We start from the raw sequence: 24,090 nt of genomic DNA on the forward strand, positions 1-24,090 counted from the left end.
AGTGAATTTTTTTTTTAACTTCACACAATATCATTTATGCCCATAATATTACTGTCTCTGAATAAGTATCTGGAATGGTTGATGGGAAGGATATAAAAACAAATAGTTAAAAAGAACCCAAATAAACCGGTTATCATTTGTACTATCTTATTTATGCCACAGATGAAGCATTGCACATCATTTCCACAAGCACCACAGACCCTTAAGACAGAATCCAAGTGAACTTTGCAAGGACGTAAAGAGAGCTTTGGGGGCATTTTAGTAAGGAAATCCTCAATTTAAAGATTTTTAAAAAGTGAAAATAAATTTAGTTTATCTAAAAAAAATTCTGTATTATCAAAAAATCTTACTTTTTTTCAGTCCTTTATGCCACAGGAATTAAAATATGCAGTATGTGCTATTGAGGAATAAGCTTAGAGTAATTTTTTCAATTTCTTAATATGAATAATTTTCATATGAACAAGAAATTTCAGAGAGTATCACATGTTCATCCATATCTCTACTTAGATTCAGCAATCATGAACCTTTTAAAAAATGATCATATTTATGGGGGGCCTAGGGGGCTCAGTTGGTTAAGAGGCTGACTCTTGATTTCAGCTCAGGTAATAATCTCAGGGTCATGATATTGAGACCCACCATAGGCTCTGTTCAGCAGTCAGTGCAGAGCCCACTTGTCCTTTTCCCCCTCCCCCCTCCCCCCTTCCCCTTGCTAGCGCATGTGCTCTCTCAAGTAAGTAAATAAATAAATAAAATCTTAAAAAAATCATATTTGCTTCAACTGTATACTGGTACAGGATATATGGCTGTATATACATTCTTACACGTATACATCTGATCCATCATGACTAAATGCTTCAGGCTTCATAATCATAACACTTTTATATCGAAGATAATAAATAGTTCTCTTATACCTAACATCTAGTTTATATTCAAACCTCCTCAGTTATCCTGAAAATGTCCTTTATAGTTAGTTTTTCCAAACCAGGGATCCAGGTAGGGTTTAATCATTTCTCCCCCATCCAATTGACTTTTTAAAAAGTCAAGGCTAATTATCTTTTTCTTTTTTTTTTTTTTTTTTAAGATTTTATTTATTTTCTTGAGAGAGAGCACGAGTGAGAGGAAGGGCAGAGGGAGGAGATTCCTGCTGAGCAGGGAGCCTGATGAGGGGCTTGATCCCAGGACCGGGATCATGACCTGAGCGGAAGGCAGATACCTAACCGACTGAGCCACCCAGGCACCCCAAGGCTAATTATTGTATAGAATGTTCTGTGTTATGGATTTATCTAATTGTAATGTCATTTGTTTCCTCTCTATTCTCTATAGTTCCTATAAACTTAAACTTTATTTTATTGTCCAAAGTTATAGTTTCTAGAATTTACATATTTTAACATATTTAACATGATTAGTGTGGTATTGCAAATTTCCCTTTCATTGTTGCTTTGCCTTTGATTTGGTAATCTTACATATTTACTGGCAGATTTTACTAGCATCAGTTTTTTTCGTATCATTGTGCAGTGTCACTGTTATTCAAGCTTCCATTATGTGTCTGTTTTGGCTTTCTTATTAAAAATGTATTGGTACATTAAAATAAGGAAAGTCAAAGTAATTGTAAAATCACAGAATGCACCACATAGCTCTTGCCACTATTTTAGGCATTGGCATGTGGCTTTCAACTAATTATAACTTTATAGTTTTTTCCTTATTAATAGGTTGAGGAGAATTAGAAATCTCCACAGGATGGTTTCAAACTATGCCCCTCACTCATCTGCTCACCCCGAGTCACTGTTCACCTCTTTTCCTTATCGTGCAGCAAAATGTGTATCATAGCACAGGCTAGAGTGAGGCTATTGTAGAGATAATCCTGAGCCTGCCTTTCCTTAATTTTTAAAGGAAGTTATTGAGCAGCTTTGGAAGATTATTGGAAATCCTTTTTATGTTCCTAGTGTCTGTCATGATGCTGTACTTGAGAATTGCTGGCGTATAGCATGGGACACAGGCTTCTTGACAGGTGATACATGGGACAGAGCTGTCATTACCTTTCTTAAAAAAAGAACCCCAAACCCATCATCTGATAATTGGGAATTAACTTGCCTGAAGTTCTGTTTTGCTTCATTCTAATAAATCAGTACCTTCTGAGGAAGGAAGAGCTAGGCTGGACATGTGTATTTCAAAAAACAACTACTCCTAAATGTACCAACAGAAAAAGCCCATGGTGACTCTGATAGACACCTCAAGTTAATAGTTACTAGCCTGGGAGGTCTTGGTCTCTTATTTGTGAATGTCTGAAAATACCTTATTGTTTCCTGGTTAGGTTGTTGGTTTAGGTCTTCTGCATTTTTCAGCAGTGAATAAATTACTGAATAATTTTAATTCAGGCTGCAGCAGAAACTTGTATAGAAACTTGCACTGATAATAGCAGTGCTTACATAGTGCTTTTTACCCAGTATGGTATATTCCTTGAGCATTTCACTTTCCAGGTAAAAAACCACTATTAGGTATTTATCATGAAAATAATACTATCTATAGAAACTGTATGAGTATATACAGTCCATAATAAAAGTATAGTCCAAAGCAAAAGACCAAAATAAGAACAAAGAATGCTGTGGTGCACATTTGTGTATGTAAGATCTTGCTTGTGGGAGTATACAGCATAAGTTTCTAGAAAACAAGTTGCTAGGTCAAAGAGTATGCTTATTTATTTATTTATTTATATTTTTTTTATTTGACAGAGACACAGCAAGAGAGGGGGCACAAGCAGGGGGAGTGGGAGAGGGAGAAGCAGGCTTCCCGCTGAGCAGGGATCCCGATGCGATGCGGGGCTTGATCCCAGGACCCTGGAATCAAGACCCGAGCCGAAGGCAGACACTTAACAACTGAGCCACCCAGGTGCCGCAGGAGTATGCATATTTAAATTCACCTAGATGTTGCCAAATTACACCTCAAAAGCTATACCAATTTATATGTTCACCGGTGTGAAAGAACCTGTTTCCCTTTGTTCTCACCAATATTGGTTATTATAAATTTTTTGCGGTATGATAGTGTAAAATGGCATCTTGTTTTAATTTGTGTTTCTTTAATAATAAGTATCTTTTCATGTGCTTAGTAGACATTTATATTTTTTATTTTTTTTATTTTTTTAAAGATTTTATTTATTTATTCGACAGAGATAGAGACAGCCAGCGAGAGAGGGAACACAAGCAGGGGGAGTGGGAGAGGAAGAAGCAGGCTCATAGTGGAGGAGCCTGATGTGGGGCTCGATCCCATAACGCCGGGATCACGCCCTGAGCCGAAGGCAGACGCTTAACTGCTGTGCCACCCAGGCGCCCCGACATTTATATTTTTTAAATTGCTTTCTGTATCCTTTATCTGTTTTTGAAAGTCATTTTGTCATGCTAAGTGATTTTTGAGAGCCTTTTTATGTATAAAAATCAGCTCTTTGTCATATATTAAATTTTCTCCCTACTTTGTCTTTTAACTTTTATGATTGGGTTTTTGAACATACAAATTTAACGTTTTTTAGTAGCCACAGTTACTAGTTTTCTTCATGCTTATGAAGCCCTTCCCTATTAAAAGTTTGTAAAAAAAAAAAATTCCGTGTTTTCATCTAACTTTTTAAATCGGGGAATTAATTTGCATGGTTAAATTAAAACATACACAACTCTAAAGGTGATAAAGAGTTGCCCTTTTATACCTGCCCACCATCTTCCCAGTTCTCCACGGGCACTATCTCCCATAAGAAACCACTGTGACTCTGACCACAACCTACAGATTCAAATTCCCCCACCTACAGTATTCTATATATTTTCCCCCCACACTTAATATATCTTAAACATATGTGCATTAGTACCAGAAGGGCTTCTTCAGTGTTTTTTTGTTTGTTTTGTTTTTTAATAGTAATTTTTTTATTATGTTAGTCACCATACAGTACATCCCTGGTTTTTGATGTAAAGTTCGATGATTCATTAGTTGTGTATAACACCCAGTGCACCATGCAATACATGCTGTTTTTTTTTTTTTGAGATATACTTGACGTATAGCATGTTAGTTTCAAGTATACAACATAATTCGATATTTATATATATTGTGAAATGATCGCAATAAGCGTAGTTAACATCTGTCACCATGCATCATTATAATTTTTTTGTGATGAGATCTTTTAAGACTTATTAGCAACTTCCAAACATGCAATACAGTATTATTAACTGTACATTATATCCCCGTGACTTATTTATTTTCTAAGTGGAAGTTTTTACCTTTTGACCTCCTTCACCCATTTTGTCTGTGACCCCACCCCCAACTCTGGTAATCACCAGTCTGTTCTCTGTATTGATGAGCTCAGTCATTTTAGTTTTGTTTTTAGATTCCATGTATACGGGAAATCATGCGGGTTTTTTTTTCCCCCTCTCTCTGACTTAATTCACTTGAGAGCATAGTGCCCTCAAGGTCAATCCACGTTGTGGCATATAGCAGTATTTCCTTCCCTTTTACGGTTCAGTAACATTCAATTGTGTATATGTACCACAGTTTCTTTATCCGTTTATCCATTGATGGACACTTAGGTTGTTGCCGTGTCTTGGCTATTGTAAATAATGCTGCAGTGAATGAAGGGGTGCATATATTTTTTCAGGTAGTGTTTTGTTTCCTTTGGATAAATACCCAAAAGTAGAATTGCTGCATTATATGTTAGTTCTATTTTTAACTTTTTGAGGAACCTGCATACTGTTTCCATAGCACCAATTTACATTCCCATCAGCAGTGCACAAAAGTTCCCTTTTCTCCACATCGTTGCCAACACTCGTTATTTACTGTCTTTTTGATAATTGCCATTCTAACAAGTGTGAGGTGATAGCTCACTGTGGATTTGATTTGCATTTCCCTGGTAGTAATGCTGAGCACCTTTTCATGTACCTGTTGGCCATCTTTATGTCTTTGGAAAAATGTCTATTCAGATCCTCCACGCATTTTTTAATCTGGTTGGTGTTTTGCTGTTGAGTTACAGGAGTTCTCTATATATTTTGCATATTAGCCTCTTATCATACATAGGATTTGCAAGTATTTTCTCCCATTCAGCAGTTTGCCTTTTCATTTTGCTGATGGTTTCCTTTGCTGTGCAGAGCTTTTTAGTTTGATGTAGTTCTACTTGTTAATTTTTGCTTTTGTTGCTTTGCTTAAGGTGTCAACCCCGCAAAACAGGGACTCATGTCAGGGAGCTTCCTTCCTGTGTTTTCTTCTAGGAGTTTTATGGTTTCAGGTCTTAGGTTTCTAAGTCTTTAATCCATTTTTAGTAACTTTGTATGGTGTAAGATAGTGGTCCAGTTCCATTCTTTTGCATGTGATTGTCCAGTTTTCCCAAAACCATTTATTGAAGAGACTGTCCTTTCTCCATTGTATATTTTGGCTGCTTTATTGTAAGTTAATTGACCATATATGTGTGGGTGTTTTTCCGGGCTCTTTATTCTGTTCTGATCTCTGTGTCTGTTTTTGTGCCAATACCATATTGTTTCAATTATTGCAGATTTGTAATATAGTTTGACATCAGGAAATGTGATGCCTCCAGTTTTGTTCTTCTTTTTCAAGATTGCTATGACTCCTTTGAGTCTTTTGTGGTCCCATACACATTTTAGGATTGTTTCTTCTATTTCTCTGAAAAATTACATTGAAATTTTGGTAGGGATTGTGTTGAGTCTAATTGCTTTGGGTAGTATGGACATTTTAGCAATTTTTAAAAAAGATTTATTGGCGGGGAGGGGAGAGGGAGAGAGAGTTTCCCAGCATGGGGCTTGATCTCACGACCCTGAGATCATGACCTGAGCTGAAACCAAGAGTGAGATGCTTAACCAACTGTACCACCCAGGCGTCCCTGGACATTTTAGCAATATTAATTGTTTCAATCTATGAGCATAGACTATCCATTTATTTGTGGTCCTCCTTCAGTTTCTTTCATCAGTGTCTAATAGTTTTCAGTGTACAGGTCTTTTACCTCCTCGGTTAAATTTATTCCTAGGTATTTTATTCTTTTTGATGCAGTTGTAAATGGGATTGTTTTCTTAATTTCTCTGATAGCTTTTTTTTTTTTTTTTTAAGATTTTTTAAATTTATTTGACAGAGAGACAGCAGGGAAGAAACACAAGCAGGGGGAGTGGGAGAGGGAGAAGCAGGCTCCCAGTGGAGCAGGGAGCCAGATGCGGGGCTCAATCCCAGAACCCTGGGATCAGGCCCTGAGCCGAAGGCAGACGCTTAACGACTGAGCCACCCAGGCGCCCCTCTCTGATAGCTTGTTATTAGTGTATAGAAACATAACAAGGGTGCCTGGGTGGCTCAGTCGGTTGAGTGGCTGGCTCTTGGTTTCAGCTCAGGTCATAATCTCATGGGTCATGGTGTCGAGCCCCCTGTTGGGCTCGGTGCTCAGCGGCCAGTCTGCTTGAGGATTCTCTCCCTCTGCCTCTCTGTGTGCATTCCCTCCCCCACCTCAAAAAGTAAATCTTTAAAAAAAGAAACAACACATTTTTGTATATTGATTTTGTATATTGATTTAAATCCTCAACTTTATTGAATTAATTTATTTTAACAGTTTTTTTGGTATTTTGGTTTAAACAGTCTTTGAGGTTTTCTAAATATAATATGTCATCTACAAATAGTTTTATTTCTTCCTTTCCAATTTGAATGCCTTTTCTTTACCTAATTGCTCTGGCTAGGACTTCTAATACTGTGTTGAATAAAAGTGTTAAGAGTGGGTATCCTTGTCTTGCTCCTGATCTTAGAAGCTTTCAGCTTTTCACTGTTAAGTATAATATTAACTGTGGGCTTGTTATATGAGGCCTTTATGTTGAAGTATGTTCCCTCTATACCCACTTTGTTGAGAATTTTATAAACGGATGTTGACTTTTGTCAGATGCTTTTTCTGCATCTTTTGAGCTGATCATATGATTTTTATCCATCATTTTGTTAATGTGGTCTATCACATTGATTTGCAGATTTTTTAATAAAGATTTCATTCATTTGATACAGAGAGAGCACAAGCAGGGGGAGCAGTAGGCAGAGGGAGAGGGAGAAGCAGGCTCCCTGCTGAGCAGCGAGCCCAAGGAGGGGGGCTCTATCCCAGGGCCCTGGGATCATGACCTGAGCTGAAGGCAGATGCTTACCTGACCGAGCCACCCAGGCGCCCCTGATTTGCAGGTGTGAAACCATTCTTGCATCTCTAGACTAAATCTCACTTGATCATGGTGTAGGATTCTTTTTTCTTTATTTCTTTATTTGAGAGAGCGCGCAGGAGCATGGGCAGGGGGGAGAGGCAGAAGGAGAAGGAGGCGCCCTGCTGAGCAGGGAGCCTGATGCTGGGCTCAATCCCAGGACCCTGACATCATGATCAGAGCTGCAGACAGATGCTCAAGCCACCCAGGTGCCCCAGGATTCTTTTAATGGATTATTGAATTTGGTTTGTTAATATTTTCTTGAGGATTTTTGCATCTATGTTCATCTGGGATATAGGTCTGTAATTTTCTTGTGGTGTCCTTGTCTGGTTTTGGCATTAGGGTAATGCTGGCCTCATAAAATGAGTTTGGAACTGTTCCTTCCTTTTTTCTTTTTTGGAAGAGTTTGAAAAGGATTGGTATTCTTTAAATGTTTGGTAGAATTCACCAGTGAAGCTGTTGGTCCTGGATTTTTGTTTGTTGGGTTCAGTTTTTTTTTTTAGACAGTTGCATAGAATTCCATCGTGTGGCTATATTATTTATATATATGTTTAATTTATATATTGTGTATGTAATTATATGCATTAATACTCTCATATAACATATGATGTATTAATATATACATTAACATATATATTTTATATATTATATGCATGTATGTTATATGTAGACATTTAATTTGTTTGCCAACTTCTAACACAAAGTGTACTGGGGTAAATAATTTGTATAAATGTCATCTCAGATGTGTCCAGGTATACTATTACGATTAATTCCTAGAAATGAGATTGCTTGTTCAGAGGATGAATGCTTTTGTAATTTTGAAAGATACTACCAAATTGCCCCTCAGAGGGGTTGTATTACTCCCTTAGCATGCTTGGAAGCAATACATGAGAGATCCGTTTGTGCTCACATGCACCACAGCTTCACATAGTTTTGCTATTTTCATAAGTAAGAAATAGTATCTTAGAGTGGTTTGATTTGCATATCTTACTTTGGGGTTGAGCAGCTTTTTATAAGCTTAAGAGTTTGGGGTTTTTTTCCCCATTGCTCTCTGAAGAGTTCATGTGCTTTATCCATTTTCTCTTAGCTTGTTTCTTATTGGTATCTAAACACTGTTACATATTAAGATTAGGTCTTTGTAATATAATTGCAAGCATCTAATAATTTTATAGTCTAGCCCATCTAGAAATTATTTTGCTGTAAGCAATATGTGAGCATCTAGTTAAAAAAAATTTTTTTTGATAGGTAGTTGTCCCAATCAACCTAATTTATTAAACCATCTCATATTTTTTTAGTAGTTTAAATGCCATCTTTTTCATAATCTAAGTTCCCACTGGTGTATTTGGTTTCTGTTTTATCAGCTCTTATGTGAATACTGTATTTTTTTTTGTAACCCTTGTTTTATATACGTATATGTTTTTCTTTCATAGTAGGATTGTTGATAGTCTTATTAGTTTTTTGTTTGTTTTTTTGCTATTCTTGCATGTTTATCCATCTTGTTGTTTCCTGGGGATGCTATGGAATTTGTGGTTGGAAGGCATTGAATTTGTAGATTACTTCAGGGAGGGAAATTTGACATCATTATGATACTGAGTTAAGGTGATCTCTTTGTTTTATGTCCCTAAAGAGAATTTTCTTTTTTAGTTTTTTTTTCTGTCAACCTTGTACATTTTCCCTTAGTATTATTATTGTTAGATTTTAATTTCTAACACAGTGTAAGTAGAACCATTTCTTTCGCTCTTTCTAACTGGTCATTGCTTACATACAAGAGAACTATTGATTTAAAAAAACATTTTATTTTATTTTGTGGTTTTTTTTTCAAAGATTTTATTTATTTATTTTGAGAGAGAGAGAGAGACCGAGCAAGAGAGCACGAGCAGGGAGAGCAGCAGAGGGAGAGGGAATAGGAGGGAGCCTGATGCGAGACTCAATTCCAGGATCCTGGTATCACCACCTGAGCCGAAGGCAGATGCTTAACCGACTGAGTCACCCAGGTTCCCCCAAAATAACTTATTTTAGAATAGTTGTAGACTTACAGAAAAGTTGCCCCATGTATTCTGCACTCATTTTTTTCCTGTTGATTACATCTTGGATTACTATGGTACATTTGTCACAACCAATGAACCAATATTTGATAAATCATTAACTTGAAAGTCCGTATTTTATTCAGATTTCTTTAGTTTTTACCTAATGTTCTTTTTCTGTTTCAGGATCCCATCTAAAACGAGTGATTTCAATTTATTGATTTTGCAACCACTTTATGAAATTAGCTTATTTTTTTCTAATAATTTCTGCTTATCGTAGAAACATTTTCAAATATGCAGTTAATTATGTTTGTAAAAAAATAATTTGAAGTTCTTTCCAATATTTATACTTTTTTCTATTGTGTAATTGCCCTGCATGGTACTTTTTTTTTTTTTTAAAGATTTTATTTATTTATTTGATAGAGAGCACAAGTAGGCAGAGCAGCAGGCAGAGGCAGAGGGAGAAGGAGAAGCAGGCTTTCTGCTGAGCAGGGAGCCCGACTCAGGGCTTGATCCCAGGACCCTGGGATCATGACACGAGCCGAAGGCAGCCGCTTAACTGACTGAGCCACCCAGGCGCCCTTATGTATCTGTATTAAATAATGTTGAAAATATGGACAGCCTTACCTGGTTCCCTGCTTTAATGGGAATGCTAGTGTTTTACTATTAAGCATAATATATTTTTGTCTGAAGTATAGATTCCTTTTTCTTTACTGTGTTATAGAAACGTCTCTATTTTTTAATGACTTTGGTTGTGCACCATGAAGCAAAATATTTACCTCTGGGTATTCTGAGGTCTCACAAGTCTTACCTAGCTCATCTTTTTTGTAGCTCATCTTTGGTTGCTCTGAACCATTTCTATTCGGAGGTCTTTCTGTTCGCTTATCTTAGTTTTTTTGCCACTACAGTGCTTAAACGGGATTAAAAACATCATGGTTATTGTGCCATTATTACATGCCCAGGCATCATCCACGCTCACGTTTTCTCCTTTAATCGTCTCCATAGCCGTGTGAAATGAAGATGCTGTTACCCCGTTTGACAGTTGAGGAAACTGGCTCAGGGTCATGCACCTTGCCTTGCCGCTTTTCCCCTTTGACCTCAGGACCACCAGCACATCACTCTTCCCCAGCCTTCTCCACACTGATGCACGAGATGCTTTTCTGATTAATCTCCTGAAAGGCTTACCTGTGATCGGTTTGAGATGAATTTAGTGTCCCCTGATCTTTTTTGATATGTATTCTGAATCTGAAACTCTCAGAGCTGCCCTTCCCATCACTATCTAATTATATCCTTAATCTTGGCTCCTCTTGACCGCATATTGTGTGAATACAATGGAAGCCCATTATAAAACACAATGTTCTCCTGGGGATTTCGTTATGGTTCTCATCTATACTTAAAGTGAGATCATTTGTCTCACTCATCATTTTGGTGGGAGGGGTTACTTAGCCTTATTCTATGGCATGTATTATAAATGGATTTTATTAAACTTTAATGTCCTTTCACTTATTGGTCTAATGGGGTTCTTTCCTGCCTGTGTTTATATAAAATAGTTTCCTTCTTACTGCTGCTCTTGCATGTGCTCCTTCACACCAGCTACAGAGATACAGCATTTGCAGTCTGCTTATATCCCATCCACTGCAGTGTTTTCGTGGGCAAAATCAGGAACTGTAGTTCTTACGATTGTGTAAAGGGCAGCAAGAGAAGCAATTGCTGCTACTTACCAGCATGTTTCTAGGCCTGGGAGATTCAACTGAACTTTGCTACAGTTACTACTTGGTTTCTAGTTGGTGGAGGCCACGGATGGTACTAGACATCCTTCAATGCCTACGGCAGCACCCATAATGTAGGATTACCTGGCCCCCAATGCCAGCATTGCTGAGGTTAAGAAACTTGCTCTAGGGCAAACTTTCTCAGTGGATATGGTGTTGCCCTCAAGGGGTGAAAATTAGTTACTTGATGGGGGAGGATGGTGGTGGTGGTGGTGGTGGTGAAGAAATGTTTTTATGTGTAAAGTACACATGTATGTATAGTACATACAGCATTAGTGTATCTGGTGATAAAATTTCATGAGGGGGAGGTTTTGAAAAACCTACGCTTCCATGTGTTTTTCTTTTACTCTTAGGCTGCTACCACACTTAAAGCGTTTCTAATGTGTGGGGGTTTTCCCATACCATGCAGTTCTCTGAGTAACCATCTGAGTGTCCTACAGTTTAGTTCAGTTCTGACACTACCTGGAGAGAGTATCAGATCCCACAGGTTAAGGACTCAGTCCCACAAGACAGTTTCCTTCCCCCCAATTCAGATGCCCATAACAAGGCTAGATTGTCACCTGTGCTTCTTTTTTTTTTTTTTTTTAAAGATTTTATTTATTTATTTGACAGAGATAGAGACAGCCAGCGAGAGAGGGAACACAAGCAGGGGGAGTAGGAGAGGAAGAAGCAGGCTCACAGCGGAGGAGCCCGATGTGGGGCTCGATCCCACAACACCAGGATCACGCCCTGAGCCGAAGGCAGACGCTTAACCGCTGTGCCACCCAGGCGCCCCTGTCACCTGTGCTTCTGACTCATTCCCTATAATTTGGAGGTTCCTGTGACTCCATTCTCAGAATCAGTTAATTTGCTAGAGTGGCTCACAGTACTCAGGAAAACAGTTTACTTACTGTTTACCAGTTTATTACAAAATGGTGTGATAAAGCACGCAGATGAGCATCCGGCTGGAAAAGGTGGTAGGGCAGGGTGTATGGGAAGGGCTGCAGAGGGTCCATGTCCTCTCTGGTGCACCATTCTCCAGCACCTCCCCCTGTTCACCAACCTGGAAGCTCTCCAAACCCCATACTCCTGGGATTTTGTGAAGGCTTCCTCATGTAGGCGTCATCAGTTATTAACTCCATTTCCAGCCCCTCTCCTTCTCTGAAATGGCCATTTCCAGACCCTCTCCTTCTCTGAAATCCCAAGCTTTTTTTTTTTTTTTTTTTAAGATTTTATTTATTTATTTGACAGAGAGAGAGAGCCAGCGAGAGAGGGAGCACAAGCAGGGGGAGTGGGAGAGGAAGAAACAGGCTCCCAGTGGAGGAGCCTGATGTGGGGCTCGATCCCAGGACCCTGGGATCACGCCCTGAGCCGAAGCAGACGCTTAACGACTGAGCCACCCAGGCACCCCTGAAATCCCAAGCTTCTAATCGTGGCTTGGTCTTTCTGGTGACCAGCCCCCATCCAGGAGCCCCTCATTAGAACAAAGACATTCCGATCACCCAGAAGATTCCAAGGGATTTAGATGTCAGGAACCCAAGTCAAAGACCAATATTAGAAAAAGATGCTCCTAGGGCTCTTATCACTTAGGAATTCCAAGGGTTTTAGGAGCTCTGTGCCAGCAACCAGGGGCAGAAACCAATATATATATAATTTCAATTATTTCCCAGGAGTGATTAGGAAAAAATGTCTGAAAAGGCTCCTTAGGGTGATAATGGGGGGAAAAAGTTGTGGAACACTGCCTTGGAGGGAAGACTGCCTAGTGTAGTGGTTAAAAACTCAGATTCTTGAGGCACCTGACTGGCTCACTCAGAAGAGCCTGCAACTCTTGATCTTGGGGTTGTGAGTTTAGGCCCCACATTGGATGTAGAAAATAATAAATAAACTTAAACCCCCACAAAACTCAGATTCTCAACCACTGGAGTTCGACTCTTTTTACCGCTTATGAACTGTGGGCAAATGACTTCATAGCCTCAAGTTTTCTTATCCATAGATGGAGGTAATAATAGTACTTTATTCAAAGCATTGTTGGGAGATAATCCACTTAAAGTACCTGGTGCTGGGTAGAACACGAAATTAGTCATTCTTGTAAGAAGCTCAAGAAGAGTAAGGATCTGCTTATCGCAGTATTACCATTTTTAAAAAAGATTTTATTCATTTATTTGACAGAGGGAGAGGGAGAAGCAGACTCCCTGCTGAGCAGAGAGCTCAATGACCTGAGCCAAAGGCAGATTCTCAACCGACTGAGCCACCCGGGTTCCCCGCAGTATTACCATTCTTTCAAGGAGTATCTGGGACTTAATAGGCGTTTAGTAAATACATGTTGAATCAATGAATAAAGCTCATATTCACTGAGTTAAGTGTGTCAGAGTTGCCATTATGGACAATGAGTAAATGGTGGTATTAAATATGCTATATTCACTCCTTAATTCATTTTTTCTGTTAAGCGTTATTTACCTCATCTTAAATCTAGTGTATATCATATCTTGCCTGATTTTAGCATTTACTTTTTTTTTTTTTTTTTTTTTTAGAGAGAGAAAGCATGCGTGCGTGAGTAGGGGGTGGAGGGGCAGAGAGCAAAGAGAGAGAATCTTATCCAGGCTCCATACCCAGCGTCGAACTGCACTGTGGCGGGGTGGGGGGGGGCCCGATCTCACGAGCCTGAGATCATGACCTGAGTTGAAATCAAGAGTCTGGTGCTTAACTGACTGAGCCACCCAAGCACCCCTAGGATTTATTTTTAAAGATAGAGATGAATTTATACAGCATGCAATACCATCTTTCTGTTTCAAGCAAATTCTATGAGCTCAGGCCAAAATGGTATGTGGGTTGTTAATATTCTTAAGAGTATGCATTTAATTTATACATCTTACTGATTTACATTCTTTTTTTTTCTTTTTTTTTTTAAGAAAGAGCGAGAACTTGCACAGGGGGAAGGAGCAGAGGGAGGGGAAGAGAGAGAATCTTAAGCAGGCTTCATGCCCCGTGTGGAGTCCCATGTGGGGCTCGATCTCACGACTCTGAGATGATGACCTGAGCCAAAATCAAGAGTTGGACGCTTAACTGATTGAGCCACCTGGGCCCCCTAAGAATCCATTATTTTATATGCATTGACCTAAAGATAATCCTATTGGATAGATCCTCAGCTGACATTTTGTGAGGTAATAACCTAGCTGCTATTTTTCAAAATTGCAAGTTCATGTAGACAGACGTTAATGAATTCTTATTTTCACTTACTATGAATCCTGGAAAAATTGTTTCAGTAAAATATATCAGAAACAAATGGAATAAAGAAATAGGTCATACTATTTAAAGTTGAACTTTGTGACCGGCTTCTGGTCCTCATATTTACTACTTAAATGAATTTTTATCAATATACTGAATTGTTTTTATCAAATTAGTCAAGGATTTATTTAGATTGATTAATAAAAGATTGATTTATACACTACAATGTCAAGTTATTAATTTACGAGAGGAAATGTGAGTCAAGATCTTGGCATAGGATACCCTATTCTCTTTCTAGTGTGATTAGGTTTTCTCAAAAAAACATTCGTGAATCAAAACATTGGTGCTTCTCAAGTTATGTTCTTAGATAATAATTCTTTCAGATTTCATTTGGGGAATTTTTTGGTAAAGAATGAAGTTCTTTATTCAACATGAATAAATGTATGAATGATAAATGTACGAGTCTTTAATTTAGATGCATAAATATCTCTACCTTTCTGTTTTTATTTGCTGTTCTTACAGTTTAATAACCAGTTAAAATTTCCAGGTGTATCAGTTATTTTTTATTGTACTTTAGTTTGGCTTCTGCTTGTTGGCTTGGGTATCTTAATCTCATTAGAAAGCCATTTCAACACATAGGTGAGGATGGATTAGTTTTGGAAAGGATTTTTGTGAATCACTAATTCCGTCTATATCATTTACGTTATTGGCTAATTGTATTTGGGAATATATATTTTGAAATAGTTTATCTAAATATGTTTATTATAATTATATTTATACATAAATATTTTTTTACTGGAAAAAATAAAAGTATGGGAAAATTCCTATAAAATATATGTAATTATTTTAGTTCATCAGTATGTATCCTTTTTTTTGTTAGGGGTTTTTTTTTTTAGTCTTTGCTTTTCATATCCATGCCATCTTCTCAGATATACTTTAAGCTGCCCATCTCTAGCTGCCAGTAAATATATGTTGATGATGAGTTATATGTACTATATTATTTTGGTTCCTTTTCATCTGGGTAATATGTGATTTTAAATGTTACTTCCCTAAGAAGAGCATCCAACTGTAGCTAAAAATGTAAATACAAATACATACTATAGAGTGACATAAATATAAAATGCAAATATAAATAGATCTAAATGATAGTATCTGGTATTTTTCATGATCCTATTCGTATTAAAATATTATATAGATAAAATTCAAACTGCTGCAGAAATATGGGTCGGCTCAAGTTCTAATGGTTCACTTGTAAGTCAGTTAGTTGCCTTTGGGGAAGAGGTATTCTGAGTTTATTACAGAGGTTCCCAGTTGGCCCTCTGAAATCAATTTGACTTATTGTGTAGTTGCATTTACAGAAAATTATATTTGTGTGTGTGTGTGTGTGTGTGTGTGTGTGTGTGTATGTGTGTGTTTTCTATGGGAAAGTATGTGTGCATCTCAGCATTGGGAGTACTTTTCCCTTTCCCTCTGCAACCCTGTCTTCTGAAATGAAATATCTACCTGGAATGCTTTACACCCCCCCCCCCCCAAAGGAGACTGTGGAAAGAAGCCTGAATTCCTAGAGCCATGATTGTGACATGAAGGCCTTTTTAAAGTTCTTTGGGGGCAACCTGTATGTGAAAACTGTAAGGCTTAATTCATTTCCTTTCTGACCTAACCTGTTTCCTTACCCTTAATTGACACTCATTTTCTACTAAGCCCTCCTTTTCCTCCGTTTTCCTTCAGTATTCTCTGTTTGCCAGGAACGAAAGGTGGTATAAATAGGCAACTGTTCTGCACATGGTAGGAATTAGCTTATCCTTTTATATTCTTTTTGTGAATAAGCCAAAAGGGATTTTCCATTAGAGTGAGTAAGCAGAGGTGTGTCTCCCTGTTTTTGTTTTTTGTTTTTGTTTTTTGCTTTTTGGTTTTTTTGGTTTCAGATTTATTTATTTTAAAGAGAGGGAGAGGGAGCATGGGGGGAGGGGCAGAGGGAGAAGGAGAGAGAGTCCCAAGCAGACTCTGTGCTGAGCAGGGAGTCTGACGCTCGACCTCATGATCCTGAGGTCATGACCTGAGCTGAAACCAAGAGTTGGTTGCTTAACTGACTGCACCACGCAGGTGCCCCCACCTTTTTTTTTTTTTTTTTTTTCCAAGATTTTATTTATTTATTTGACAGAGAGACAGCCAGCGAGAGAGGGAACACAAGCAGGGGGACTAGGAGAGGAGGAAGCAGGCTCCCAGCAGAGCAGGGAGCCCTATGCGGGGCTCGATCCCAGGACTCTGGGATCACGCCCTGAGCCAAAGGCAGACGCTTAAGGACTGAGCCACCCAGGTGCCCTGACCTTTTTTTTTTTTTTTAAACATATTTTAGTTATTGGAAAAAATAAAAAGAGTAATGTTTCATGCTATGTGAAAATTACAGGAAATTGAAATTTCAGTGTCTATAAAAATAGTTTTATGGGAAAACACCATGCTTTTGTGTTCATATGTTGTCAGTATTGTCTAGGGCTGCTTTCACACTGCTAACAGCAGAGTTCAGTTGCAACAGATCCTATGACCTGTAACACATGAAATATTTTTTATTTGCCTTTAAATGGAAAAGGTTTGCCAGCCTTTGATTTAGAGGCAGGTAGGTGTCATGATTAAGAGCAAGGAGTCTGGAGTCAAACTGCTCCTAAATGCCTCATTCTGAGACCTTGGGCAAGTTACTTATCTCCTTGTGCCTCAGTTTCTCCATCTGTAAAAATAAAAGAATCACAGTGCCATCTTCATGAGGTGATCATGAGGGTTAAATGAGTTAATATACATAACACACTTAGAAGTGTGCCTGGTACATGGTAATCACCAAGTATTAGATGTCAGTTGATATCTATATCTAAGTGTAAGATGTGGTTGTTACTATTAGATAGCTGATAATCACTTTGTAACGTGAACTGAAAAATATGCATTGAAATCAGTTCTGCTTGAGAATAGCTACAAATTTATTAAGGAAATACTTGTTAACTGTATGCTTCCAGATTTTGATTCACTGGTGTTCAAAATAATGAAAATTAAGAATCTAAGCATAGGTAGTGAGCATATGTCTTTACATTGCTGCTGCACATAAAAATGAGCTCTGTATAAAAGATTGTTTTTCTGCCATGCAGTGTGTAGCATAGGGGGGAGGTAACTCGATTTCTGAAATGAAACACAAGATAAATTTATTTCACGACTGTGATAAATCTAGTATGATTATTTTTGTGATTCCAAGTGTCTTTCTCAAGAGTCCTATCAGAAATGTATTTGGCATGTTGAATAGCTTGAATCCATCACAGATTGGTTTTCCTTTTTTTAATGTTAAGGATAAACTATCAGAATTTAAGGGACTAAACTGTGCACGTAACATAAAATTAGCCATTTAAACACATTTTTAAAGTGTATTATTTGGTAACGTTAAGTATATTTACATTGTTGTGCATTGGATCTTCAGAACTTTCTCGTAATATGAAACAAAGTCTATACCTATTAAACAACAACTCTCTCTTTCTTCCTCTTGCCAGCCTCTGGTAACCACCATTCTGCTTTCTATTTCTGTGAATCTGACTACTTTAGATACCGGGTATAAGTGGAATCATCCAGTATTTTGTCTTGTTGTGATTTAGTTATTTCAGTTGGCAGCTGGCCTCAAGGCTCATCTATGTTGTAGCATATGACAGGATTTCCTTCCTTTGAAAGGCTGAATAATATTCCATGATATGTATAGGCCACATTTTGTTTATCATCCATGGATGGATATTTGCATTGCTTCCATCTCTTGGCTATTGTGCGTATCGTTGCTGTGAACAAGGGTGTATAAATATCTCTTTGAGATCCTGCTTTTAATTCTTTTGGATAAGTACTCAGAAGTAGGATTGCTGGATCAAACATGGTAATTCTACTTTTAATTTTTTGAGGAGTCACCATACTGTTTTCATGGAGGCTGCACCATTTTACATTCCTATCAACAGGGCGCAGAAATTCCAGTTTCCCCACCTCCTTGCCAAAACTTGTTTTTTTCTCATCTTTCCTCCCTCCCTTCTTTGATAGTAGCCATCCTAATGGTGTGTGGTAATATTTCTTTGTAGTTTTGATTGGCATTTCTATCCATCCAACTTTAAAGAGAGATGATCTTATTAAAAATATCTAACACAGTATCTCAGTAAGGAGGCTTACCACTGTTTGGGGGTCTATATTTGATCTGAATATCTAGCGCTGTCTAACAGCCATTAGTACTTGGTGCCATTATTAGGGATGTATAATTGAGAGTTGAGATATTTTTTAACTTTTTGCAAATAAGGAGTAAGGTGAGAAACTGCCTTGACTGGAATTTGATCTATTGCTAAGTCATCCATTATTGAGATGAATATAGATCATATCTCTGTAAAAGATGAAAGCTAATATGAAAACCTTTTTATCACTATTAAAATTTTAGCTCTTTGCTTCTAATTATAAAAGAAATACATACTCATTACCAAAAAAATATATCAAGAAAATACAGTAAAGCTTAAGTTTATGTTTGGAATATAATACTGTATTTGTACAGTTACTGTGGCTGCATTTGGCTGCAGTTTTCACTGTCATACTCCACTGGTAACTAGTCTACAGTTTCCCATTTTCCTTCCGATTTGCAATTACGTTTTTGCTCTGTTTTTTTGTATGAACGTCTTATAGTGTTGCATATACAAGAGTTTATATCAATTTTATACTTACGATAGGAATTGCTAGATCTTGGGTGATTTATCTATAAATTTGTATTTCTGCCAATACTTTATACTTTGGTACTCTGGTTCTCCATACTTAGTTTTTTCTTTCTTTCTTTTTTTTTTTAAAGATTTTATTTATTTATTCGACAGAGATAGATACAGCCAGCGAGAGAGGGAACACAAGCAGGGGGAGTGGGAGAGGAAGAAGCAGGCTCATAGCAGAGGAGCCTGATGTGGGGCTCGATCCCATAACGCCGGGATCATGCCCTGAGCCGAAGGCAGATGCTTAACCGCTGTGCCACCCAGGCGCCCCCATACTTAGTTTTTTCTACACAGATGGGTATTAAATGATATATTGTGGGTTTCTTTTTTACTTTTTAAGTAGGCTCTACTCTCAACGTGGGGGCTTGAACTCACAACCCTGAGATCAAGAGTCACATTCTCTATTGACTGGGCCAGGTGCCCCTACACTGTGGCTTTAAATTCTATTTTGTTTATTACTGATAAAGTCGAACATGTTTTCATTTGTTGTTTTTATTGGCTATTTATATATATTTTTCTGTGTAAGGTCCATTTATTGTCCTTTGTTTTCATTGGTTTGTTTGCCTCTTTGTTACCGATTTCAAAAGAATTCTTTATGTGTGTTCTTTATGTATTGCATCTATACGTACATATATAAATACGTACGTATACCTATATAATGATACATGTTTTAATGGATCTATAAGCTTATAGTGTCTCTTGAACAGAAGTTCTTAATTATAATTCATCAGTCCTTTATAGTGTGTGCTGCGAGAATCGTGCTTAAATATCCTAAAGGTCATAAAAATATTTTTATATTTCTTCTAAAATTTTTAAAGTTTCGCTCTTTACATTAAAGTCTTTAATCCATCTGTCAGTTTAAGAAATTAAGATGTGGGGGCACCTGGGTGTCTCAGTCGTTAAGCGTCTGCCTTCGGCTCAGGGCGTGATCCCAGAGTCCTGGGATCGAGCCCCACATCGGGCTCCTCCACTGGGAGCCTGCTTCTTCCTCTCCCACTCCCCCTGCCTGTGTTCCCTCTCTTGCTGGCTGTCTCTCTCTCTGTTAAATAAATAAATAAAATCTTTCAAAAAAAAGAAATTAAGATGTGATTAAGATGTGATGAATCTCATGTAAAATACACGGTTCACATGTTTCCTTGAATACGCATAAAGGCTGTGATGCCAAACGTTTGGTAAACGTTGCCTTAAATAATAAGGGACTTTCAATAGTGGAAAAAGGGAAGAAACATATAAGGTGTTTTACATTAATGATAGCTATTTTAAGAGATTTGTTAAAAAATTTTTGACCTCAGTTGTGGGTGATAGTCTACCATTCTGATAACCTTTAGATTATAGACCACCGATTTCTGACTGAACTGGAGTGAATACTTGAGTGTGATTGCATAAATAAGCAAATCCCCGTATAGCATATTACCGAACTAAAAAAATACCCAGCTTGTCTGTTTTCATATTATAAGTTTTGATGCATAAGATGTGTAAGATGCGTAGATAATTTAAGATGTATAAGAAGAGCCCTTGAAGTCTGATGACTCTGCAGGTCTTTATCGAGAGCTTGTGGTGCTGTGACCTTTCTGAGTATTCAGTGAGGGCCTTGTTTGTCCACATCAGTATTATACCACCTGCTACCCATCTTCATTTGCTGACGTCCACTGTTTGTGGTATCTTAGGGAAGAAGTAAAACCAACCTTTCCATATAAGCAATTTATACCTGTAGATAGACCTTGAAGTGAAGGTAAAATAGATTGGCTTTTATTATCAGAGAGCAGTTAATATGCTTGGTCACATCAACATTAACTTGAAGGTAACATCAATGATAAAGTATTATAACTAGGATGAAACATGGCCTTTGGAAATATTAGTACATTTTAAAGTATTGTCTGTTATGGAACATAATTAATCTTAAGTCAGTAAGTACCTACCAGGGCCACCTGGCTGGGTCAGTCCATAGAGCATATGACTCTTGATCTCAGGGTGGTGAGTTCAAGCCCCATGTTGGGTGTGGAGCCTACTTAAAAAAACTTTAAAAAAGCAAACTTAAAATATTTAAAAAATATGTAAATAGGTACCTGCCCCAAATTTCAAAATAGATTTTTAATTTAGAATTGGATTATCAATAGGATACAAAAATTGTATTTTTAACAGAAAAATAAGCAATTTTATTTCATACAAGTTTTTTCCCCCAGAAAAAGAACCTGCTTTCCCATGAGATGATACTTTTGATAAATAGAATTATGAATGTTTTTGAAAATCTTTCTTTGAAAACACAGTATCAATATATCTAATTTAATAAAATATAAAAGCAGCTAGTAAATACTACTTGGTTTGCACTTTTTTTATATAATCATAAAACTGAGGGATAGGTGTCCTAACTGGTCTTTGGTTGTTTGGTGTTTGATTTTAGGGGAACCACACTGAAATTTTGTAAAGGTAGACACCATTTAAAATTTTCTTGTGATATTAGTAAGGTAGTTACAGGGAAGGTTTATGATACATTTACAATCATACTAATATTTTTAGCTGTGCTGGGGTCAGCTGAGAGTCCAGTGAAGTAATGTAAGTAGAGAACAAGTTTGAATAAAGTCACACAACAGCCCAGTGTATGTCCATGCATTTTTATCCCTCCTTGGGAAAAGTGAAACTTACAGCACAGCTGTCCTGTGTCACTGAGAAACCTCCAGAGTAACCACTGACAAGGCTTAAGTATTTAAACCATAGGGTGTAAAATAAATGGATAATTTCTGTAGTTTGAGTAGAAAATACAGGTGTTCATCATCTGATACTCGTTTCTGGTATGAAATGGTCACTTGAATTTTTATTTAGCTTTTAGTCTTTTCACTGTTCAAAGTTTAAAGAAAAGAAATTCTGTACTTACTATATAGATCCTGTACATTTAGTATGTTTCCTGGCATTCAGTAATCCACTGTTAGCAATATAATAGGGAGAGAGTTTAGTTCGATCTGTTGTAGGCATTCATAATCTTTGACTCTTTGTACAGGCAGATGTGATAGACCATTCAATATTAAGTAGTCTCTTTTCTCTTTTCCCATTTGGAGGGGCCATTAACGTTTCCACTGGATTTGTCTACCACTCTGAATAATAATGGTGAGGTTGTTCTCTTTCTATCTGCTTAATTACTATAATCAATAATTTTTATCTTAATATGGACTATGGTGATTAGTGATGGAACTCTGACTTATTTTTCATTGACACTTTATATTTGAAAATGGAATTGGTATCAGTGTATAGTAAAACATGCATTGACTTAGGCATGAGAAGTATTGGTTAATTTTGTCCTTAAGATGGATAATCTTGGCTGAGTCATTCAAAGTTACTAGGCCTCAATTTTCTGTCTGAAAATGAAGGTGTTGAACTAAATGATTGCCAAGAATTCTAATTCTTATGTGAACATATAATATAGAAACCGGCATCATGCAGAACTTTGTAAATAAGCAGTATATTTTATGTGTTTGTGTGTGTGTTTACTTTGAAATTTTTGTCAATGTGTGTGTGTGTTTTCTATTCAGGAAAGGTTATTCAGGGTGCTTTTTTTTTTTTCTCCCAAAAAAATTAGATTTCTTAAAGTTATAAATTAAAACAGTTTCAAACTCATATTGAACACATTCTTAACAATTATGTTTTAGAGGTCTGGGTTTTTTTTTTAAATATAGCTTAAGATCCCTTTAAATTGCACTTAAGATCTCTTTAAATTGTACTTACAAATTTAGTATTCATGTTTAAGTACTTAGATTATCTAATAAATCTTTCCAAGTACTTAACTTTTCTAAACCTGATATTTATGGATTTTCTAAAATTTTAAGTACATTTTAAAATTTAAAATCATAAGCCTTAATCAGTCATTCAGTGACATTTAAGTTGGGATCCCAGGTTTACTTTTTAATTTTTTTTAATTTTTAAAAATTTTTAAATTTTTAAAAAGATTTTATTTATTTATTTGACAGGGAGAGAGACAGCCAGCGAGAGGGGGAACACAAGCAGGGGGAGTGGGAGAGGAAGAAGCAGGCTCCCAGCAGGGAGCCCGATGTAGGGCTCCATCCTAGGACCCTAGGACCCTAGGATCACGCCCTGAGCCGAAGGCAGACGCTTAACAACTGAGCCACCCAGGCGTCCCCCAGGTTTACTTTTTTAGATGCACTAACATGAAGGGTTTCTTAATCCAAGTTTGTTTTTGTTTTTGTTTTTTTAAAGATGTTATTTATTTATTGGACAGAGAGAGACAGCCAGTGAGAGAGGGAACACAAGCAGGGGGAGTGGGAGAGAAAGAAGCAGGCTCCCAGCAGGGAGCCCGATGCGGGGCTCATCCCAGGACCCTAGGACCCTAGAATCACACCCTGAGCCGAAGGCAGATGCTTAACGACTGAGCCACCCAGGAGCCCCGTGAGCCACCCAGGCGCCCCCCAAGTTTTTAAAATACCAAATATATACCTATTATGCCCACATCCAACTCAAAAGTAGTAAACTGTGGCTTGATTTACTTTTTTTCCCCCTCCTGATTCCAACTCACAGTCTTTCCTTCTCTCTCCCTACCAAGTAACTTTTTACTTTTATCATGTTTGTATTCTGAACCCACCTGGTTCGCCAGGCCCTTTTTAGTTTCAGCATCTCAAACAATTCGAAGTAACCTTTCCAAGCAAATTTGGAACGGTGTTCTCAGATGACTGATGTTAAATCTTATGAAATTTAGAGCTACAGACACGGGAGTGATCTGTTTCTCATGAAAATGGGCATAAATTGAGTTTAGTTTTATAATCTCTGCCAGTGGTGATTCTGAGGCCAAGTGGGGTGGTCTGCACCCCGTCACCCCTGGACTCAGGTCCGCATCCGCAGATCCTCAGGTATGATGGGTCTGCAATCTTCATGCCCAGGAAGCTTCTGAGTTTTTTCAGTTAATCTGTTTTTTTGCTTGATTCTGTTCTGTATTCTTCTTTTTTCATTTGCCAGGCTGCAGTTCTCAAGAACTGAAAAGAAAACATCCTTGGATTTTTCATGTCTCCCACGTCTTATCTGCATTTTCAGTCACAATTCAAAGGTTATTCTTCTAACAGTTTTAACTAGAACAACTTTCTAGAATCCTAAGAATGTTTATATCCTGAAGAGAGTTACAGAGAGCACATAAACAGGGCTTATACATATTTGG

The 24,090-nt window shown here is 37.5% G+C and overlaps 1 protein-coding gene across 10 annotated transcripts in view; it reads left to right on the forward strand.

Moving 5' to 3' along the window:
- PCNX1 (pecanex 1) overlaps window positions 1-24,090 on the forward strand; it is a 167,489-nt gene that overhangs the window by 20,987 nt on the left and 122,412 nt on the right. The gene's annotated exons all lie outside the window — the stretch shown is intronic.

The sequence above is a fragment of the Ursus americanus genome, chromosome 26 (genome assembly GCF_024610735.1).
Source record: "Ursus americanus isolate L20-20 chromosome 26, mUrsAme1.1.p, whole genome shotgun sequence".
NCBI classification, from domain to species: Eukaryota; Metazoa; Chordata; class Mammalia; order Carnivora; family Ursidae; genus Ursus; species Ursus americanus.